Consider the following 7,951-nt stretch of genomic DNA (forward strand, 5'->3'; position numbering starts at 1 on the left):
TCCAATCCCCCTGGGCCCAGGTCAGCAGAGCACCAGGAATGCAAAATTGCTGAAACACTTTACAATATGGCACCAACATATTATATTACTCTTTCTGGCAGTTCCATTTTCTTCCTCGTGTTCTGCTCTGCATTTCAGATTTTGAACCTTCTTGCTTCCTTCAGATTTCTAGGTGGGTTTATGATGGTGTCATGGAGTTACTTTACCTTTAAGGAAAGTTGGAGTTGCTGGGGACTACCTGGAGTCTTTCTCATGACCAATTATCGGTAATTGCTGAGAATTGACAGCAGTTTTAGCCATTGAAAAGTGGGATCAACCTGTGAACCCCACCTTAAAGTAAAAAAACCAGAACTCTCTTGTTCTCTTTGTTGCTTGGCTGTGAAAGGCAGCAGACCTCCGGCTGGCCTCCCGTTCCCTGCCCAGGCCATGTGGCCGGGGGGGGGCCGGGCTGGGCCTGCCGTTCTCCCGGCCGGGAGATGGGGCCTGCGGGGCTTGCCCTGGGCCAGGTCGGGCCGGGCCGGGCCCGGCCCAATTTCTGGCTCGGCTGCAGGTTTTGCTGTAACTACATTCACTAGAAAACTGCTGAATGAAGAAAGAGAGGGAGATGGGGCCTGCTGCAAGCAGAGACGGTGACCACGCTCTCTAGAGCAGCTATGAAGAACTTTCCATCGCAGACAGCTCCAGCTCCTGTTCAGCAGAGATCACCGAACCATCTACAAAAGCTTGGGCAAGATTTTAACTCTTTCTTATCCAGATGAGACTTGCGGATTAATCTTTTTATCCAGAGAGAAAAAAGGAGAGTGATCAACATGAAAAGAGACTTTATAAACTACTAGTGGCAAGAAAGAAAAGAAACTTCAAGAAAGGTAGAGAATTACGAAGATGCTTTAATTAAGCTGAAATATCTTTCTGTTAAAACTATGGAGATGGACAATAAAGTCCTGAAAAGAACTCCTTTAATTCATGATGGAGTATGGGGAGGAATAGAGTGTTCAAAGTGTAAATTTGAGTAAAAAGTAGAGTAATTATGGTATAGTGAAGTGCTGGGAGATTTTAAGCCTTGAGAGGCAATGAGAAAACTGTTTTCTAGTGAAGCTCACAGAAACAGATGAAGAATACTTTTTGCCTTTGAATAACTTATCCTTAAAAATGCTATCCCCAAACTAATGACCTATAACATTTCAGACTGATGTGGAATAGGAGGGGTGGGCTCTGATAATAACAGCTCTGAGCAGCTGATATCAGGGAAACGGAAAACTATAACAAAAATAGCTTTCTTGTGAGAAACTCCATAAATTAACAGAAAGGAACTTCTGTTTCTCTACAGAGACTGGTGAAAAGACTGTAAAAGGAATTAGGATTGTTTAAACCATCAAAGTTCTAAAGTTTCTGTCTCTGTTGTCATGTGAACAAAAGAATAGTGGGCAGTAAGAAATGAAATTTTTTTTTCTGGAAGTTTATTCTTGTGTTCTTATTATTGTAGTTTGTCAGTAAACTTTCTTTATTCCTTTTAAAATTTTATGCCTGGTTTGCTCTTGTTTTAATCCATATCTCACAGCAAGAAATAAGTAATTCTCTTTCCCCCTTTTTGTTAATTACTGGTTTAAAACCACGACAGATGGCATCTCAGGTCCTCAGAGCTGTGCCATCAGTGATGTCATCAATGGTACCAAAAGCTGTGGCATCAACCAGTGACTTTTTGAGTGTATACACAACATACTAATACCCTAATTTCCATGGCTGTGCTATGGGAGAGAGCATTTCACAGGATTAGAGTATGGAACAACCTTCCCAGGGGAAGGTGCGGGAAGGGAAGGTGCGGGAAGGTGCGGGAAGGTGCGGGAAGGGAAGGTGCGGGAAGGGAAGGTGCGGGAAGGGAAGGTGCGGGAAGGTGCGGGAAGGGAAGGTGCGGGAAGGGAAGGGAAGGTGCGGGAAGGGAAGGTGCGGGAAGGGAAGGTGCGGGAAGGGAAGGTGCGGGAAGGTGCGGGAAGGGAAGGTGCGGGAAGGGAAGGGAAGGTGCGGGAAGGGAAGGTGCGGGAAGGGAAGGTGCGGGAAGGGAAGGTGCGGGAAGGGAAGGTGCGGGAAGGTGCGGGAAGGGAAGGTGCGGGAAGGGAAGGGAAGGTGCGGGAAGGGAAGGTGCGGGAAGGTGCGGGAAGGGAAGGTGCGGGAAGGGAAGGGAAGGGAAGGTGCGGGAAGGGAAGGTGCGGGAAGGTGCGGGAAGGTGCGGGAAGGTGCGGGAAGGGAAGGTGCGGGAAGGGAAGGTGCGGGAAGGGAAGGGAAGGTGCGGGAAGGTGCGGGAAGGGAAGGGAAGGGAAGGGAAGGGAAGGGAAGGGAAGGGAAGGGAAGGGAAGGGAAGGGAAGGGAAGGGAAGGGAAGGGAAGGGAAGGGAAGGGAAGGGAAGGGAAGGGAAGGGAAGGGAAGGGAAGGGAAGGGAAGGGAAGGGAAGGGAAGGGAAGGGAAGGGAAGGGAAGGGAAGGGAAGGGAAGGGAAGGGAAGGGAAGGGAAGGGAAGGGAAGGGAAGGGAAGGGAAGGGAAGGGAAGGGAAGGGAAGGGAAGGGAAGGGAAGGGAAGGGAAGGGAAGGGAAGGGAAGGTGCGGGAAGGGAAGGTGCGGGAAGGGAAGGTGCGGGAAGGGAAGGTGCGGGAAGGTGCGGGAAGGTGCGGGAAGGTGCGGGAAGGTGCGGGAAGGGAAGGGAAGGGAAGGGAAGGGAAGGGAAGGGAAGGGAAGGGAAGGGAAGGGAAGGGAAGGGAAGGGAAGGGAAGGGAAGGGAAGGGAAGGGAAGGGAAGGGAAGGGAAGGGAAGGGAAGGGAAGGGAAGGGAAGGGAAGGGAAGGGAAGGGAAGGGAAGGGAAGGGAAGGGAAGGGAAGGGAAGGGAAGGGAAGGGAAGGGAAGGGAAGGGAAGGGAAGGGAAGGGAAGGGAAGGGAAGGGAAGGGAAGGGAAGGGAAGGTGCGGGAAGGGAAGGTGCGGGAAGGGAAGGGAAGGTGCGGGAAGGGAAGGTGCGGGAAGGGAAGGTGCGGGAAGGGAAGGTGCGGGAAGGGAAGGGAAGGGAAGGTGCGGGAAGGGAAGGGAAGGTGCGGGAAGGGAAGGTGCGGGAAGGGAAGGGAAGGTGCGGGAAGGGAAGGGAAGGTGCGGGAAGGGAAGGGAAGGTGCGGGAAGGGAAGGGAAGGGAAGGGAAGGGAAGGGAAGGGAAGGGAAGGGAAGGGAAGGGAAGGGAAGGGAAGGGAAGGGAAGGGAAGGGAAGGGAAGGGAAGGGAAGGGAAGGGAAGGGAAGGGAAGGGAAGGGAAGGGAAGGGAAGGGAAGGGAAGGGAAGGGAAGGGAAGGGAAGGGAAGGGAAGGGAAGGGAAGGGAAGGGAAGGGAAGGGAAGGGAAGGGAAGGGAAGGGAAGGGAAGGGAAGGGAAGGGAAGGGAAGGGAAGGGAAGGGAAGGGAAGGGAAGGGAAGGGAAGGGGTCCGTGCTGGTTTAGGTACAGACTGCTGGGAAGCTCCATGCACTCTTGGCTTGCAGACCTGTCCTCTGACACTTGTAGGATCATAGCACAGCTGCAGTTCTCTTTCTTATTTGGAAAGCAGTACAGATACTAGGTGGTAACTTGTTTTTGTACTGTCAGCTTTTCTGGACTCCAAATCTCTGATTCCTACCAATTTAGCAATTCCTTCTTCATATTCAAAATTGAAGACCCAACCAGATCTTCAACTCAAATGTTATTGAAATATTTGCATTTACTGGACCTACTTTAAAAGACAGGCTTTTATAATTTTGTTTACATCTTCCAGCTCTTCAATGTGATATCTTCTATCAGATTCTCCTGGAACCAGTAGATCAAACTGAGATATTATGAGATTACGAAGTTCACTCCCTGTTGCCAGCTGTATTTCAAGTTTTGGTTCCTCTGCATTCTTCTGTCATTCAATCTAAAAGGAAAAAAACCCTTCCTTCCCTGATACTGGTGGATGAAGCACCAAAACAGCAGTTGAAAGATCCACTGCCTCATATAGTTTCATTTATCCCTGAATGCTGACACACGAATATGTAGAAGAAAAGTCTTCCAGTGTCCAAACCTTCACTTGAGTGACCTCATATTCTCTGTACATGAGCATTATTTTTGACCTTTGCTATTTTGTACTTGGCAACAAAATAAAATCAATGCCTTTTTCACTAAAGTCATCTCAACATCTTGTTTTGTGGAAGAGATTATTAGGGCACATTGCTTTGTTTTCCCTAAAAATTCTGAATAAAGCTCTCTTTTCAAAGGTTTTAGGTGCTTAAAAGATTTAGTTGGATGCATTTGAAAACCCCAGTGAGTATTTTAGTGGCTTAGAAGTGTAACTTTCATCCAGTTAAGTCCAAATTAGGCTTGTAATTAATATTCTTGAGAATTCAAATAAAGGCATTTATAAGCACTTTTAAGAAACAGCTTAACAGATTATTATCATCTGGCTTTTTAATTTATTTTAAGAGTTATTAACATAATGTGACAGCCTCTAAGTCTTTAGGGTACTTTAAAAAAAAATCACAGCTATCGTTGCTCAAGAACTGCCAAACAGAAGCAAAGTTGGGTCTATTAAGGCAAAACCAGCACCCTCAATTTAATACTCTTGCTTAAAACTAGAAGTCACACTGGAGTCATAAAACTGCAAATACTTTCCTTTCTTTAAAAACAGTACTGGGTTAGGAGTTACCACACACTTTTACGCAGTTGAAAAATGTTGACAGAGGCTCAAATTCAAATCCATCTTTTACCAAAACAGCCTGGATTTTAATAGAGGGAGAGAATACGTGCTTGCCCTCTGACTAGCACATCTGTACATGTTTCTGAGACAATCCTATTCTGAGTTATGCTGAGTTTCTTTGGTAGCACCATCTTTATTAAAACAACCTGTTCCTTCTTAGGTTTCCATTTCTAAGTTTACTGAGGTGCAGCATTCATTTTGGTGCATTAGTCCAAATTAACAAACAGAATTTGCAAATACAGTTTTTGATTGAATCTCCCTGGGTAGACTGGTTAAGCTCTTCATCTGTGAAAGGGAAATGACCTGCATTCTCAGTAGCTGGGCTGGAAATAGTGCAATAACATGTCTGGAGTACAATTTGGTTAGAGAACTATAATTAATTAACTAAGAGGTTTGGAATAAGATTCACCAACAACTTTAATGATATTAATGCAATCTTTATGAGAAATTAGTTTAAAACTGTTGTAGACTATTGCAACAGCAGCATAGGCAGATCCTTTCTTGTGAAGATCCAATTGTGATTTTTTAATAAGTATTCCCTTGTAATAGAGTCTGTGTCAGGAAAAGCAAACAGTGTCATAAAACTGAATAAAAAGAATAACAGTATTGACAACAATTATAAAATAAACTGCACTGATTAATAAGAAAAAGTAGGTTCAAGATCTTAGGCTATAAAGAATTAGTCATCAAATCAGTCTGCAAGAGGAGGATGTCTGGACTTGATATATAAATTTAAATTAGCATCTGGATCCATAAACATCCTGAGGAGAAAAAAAATAATGCTTTTAGCAGTGTAAAGACCAGGCAAATCTCTAAATAGAGAGTAGAGACACATAGACCATGAGAAAGAAAGCAATAATATGGATCACCTCCCTAAGCTAATCCTCATAATTTTGGCAGGGTTTCTTTATGACATCTGTAGAAGATCATTAAAAGAAGATTCTTTTTAAGATCTGCATTTAGTGTTGACTATACATGCACAAAAAACCCAAATTGTGATCCAATTCTGACTTCACCATTTTGAAAGCAAATAAGACATTTATCAGAAGGAAACCCCACACCTGAGTGCAGGCTCCCAGGTGAGTAGGTTTGCATTGTCAGGAGCAGCAAGAGTAGGTGCAGCCAGAGCTGTGACAAGGCAGGGCAGTGACCTCACCAAGGGCATCCTCTCACAGTGCCCAAACAAACATGTAGAGCGGGAGCAGTGACAGCAAAACAGGGTCAACCTGGTTGAGGTTTCCAGGGTCCAGGTTTCCAGACAAGTCTGTAAAGATGAGTAGGTCAGAGGTGAAGGTGGGAAGTAAAGTCACTGGGTCAGGATCAGCAAGAGTTATACCAGGCACTGGCACATTCATGGTACCACTCTGGCAATGGCCTAAGTTTGACTACCATCCCAAGTGAAAGGGAAGAGGTGGCCAAGGAGTCTCCTCACAGCTCTGTCGCACTTCTTTCTCCAGGGCAGCCCCATTCCAGGCAATCTGAGATGCAGGAACCAGTGTTGGTCTTGTGCATAGGCAGCTGAGACCCCAGGGAGCAGGGAAGTGGACTGTTCCTTTTGCTCCCTGGCACCTTGTCCATAAAACCAGGACAATCCAGGCATACTTGTGGCAGGAAACATTTTGCCACCAAGCGCATATTGAGAAGTTGGCATTAGGAGCCCATTTTGGCATCTAGAACAAGGATACAGCTCTGGTTCTCATTTTTTTGGTTTTGTGTGGTTTTGGGTTTGTTTTGTTGTTTTGGGTTTTTTTGTTGGTTGGTTGGTTGGTTGGTTGTGTTTTTGGTGGTGGGGCTTTTTTTGGCTTTTTTGTTTGCTTGTTGGTTGGTTTTTTGTTTTTTGTTTTGTTTTGTTTTTTTTTTCAGTAGGAATGGAAAAGAAGAAGGAATTGAAGCTCTAGAGTCCCAGAGCAGAGGATGAACCTTCCTGATAAGTCCCTTTTGTCTGTAGGCACATGAGGTAACAGTGTGTCTACATGATGTAACTATGCCACCACCTACTGAGTTTGCATTTCGTCAACATGTTTTTTTCAGAATAACAAATGGGACTAGCTTGTAACAGCGACTGGCACAAGCTTATCAGGAGGCTGCAGGGCAGCAGGTACAAATGAAACTCCTCTTGATTTCTCAGTAGTATTTCTCAATCCTGGCACCACAGATAGCTCTGTGACAAATCTGTGATGATTTTGCATGACAATGGCACAACAGTTACAAGTTCAAAACAGACTGAACAAGCAGGACAGGAATTAACACTTTCAATTATGTCCTCTCCGTTTCCTCAGCGGTATTTTTACCTGCCCCTAAGATGGTGGTTTAACACCCTGGAGTGGTGAGAGGTGAGCAAGGTGGTGTCTTCTGCTGGCTTCAGCAGTCAGATCTCACAGAACCTGACAGCTGCTAAGGGTGTACATTTCCTTGACTTGAGCAGTGGTTTATGACCCAATTATCCAAGCTACAAAATTTGTGTTTAACTTTTGTCAAGCAGTTTCACATCTGCAACAGAGGTTTGTGCTCCCAGTTCTCTGGGGGTGTGCAGCAATGGATTAGATGAAAATAAATCCTAGCACGGCCTACAGGCAAGCGAGGCTGCCAGGAGGAACCCACACAATGTCAATTTGCCAGACAGCAGTAACCCTGTGATGTGCGGCTTGGCACACGGAGGATTTAAGAGATCGGACGAAAAAGTTACGGGAAGATCCAGGGCAGGGCAGGGCAGGGCAGGACAGGACATCCGTCACATCCTCCGTGAAGCAATTCTGCTGGCAGAGCCCCGTGCGAGCCCCGGTGCCGGGGCACGCCGGAGTCAGGACATGCCGGGCCGGGGCACTGGACGGGAGGGAGCCGGGACAAACTGGGTCAGGAATGGGCCGGGGCCGGGATGCGCCGGGGCCTGGGAGCGGCGGGGCCGGGATAGCCCGGGCGGCTCCGGCAGGGACACGCGGACACTCCCGTTGCCAGGCAACCGCCTCGCGCCCGGCCCGAGCCCGTCCTACCCTCACCCGCGGTCGGCCGCGCGCAGCCATTGGCTGTTCCCGCACGGCGCACGGCTCCCATTGGGCGTTCGCCGCCTCTGCCGTGTCCCCATTGGTGCACCACCCTCTGCCCACGCCGCGTCACTTTCTCACGCCATTCCCCCCACCCGTTCCGCCCGCCGCGCGCCGGGTGGGGGGCGGGACCTGGCCCGGCGACGGTTTTGATTGGCGGAAGGCGCTGCCGCTCAGGC

This window comes from Poecile atricapillus, chromosome Z, assembly GCF_030490865.1.
Source record: "Poecile atricapillus isolate bPoeAtr1 chromosome Z, bPoeAtr1.hap1, whole genome shotgun sequence".
In the NCBI taxonomy this organism is placed as follows: Eukaryota; Metazoa; Chordata; class Aves; order Passeriformes; family Paridae; genus Poecile; species Poecile atricapillus.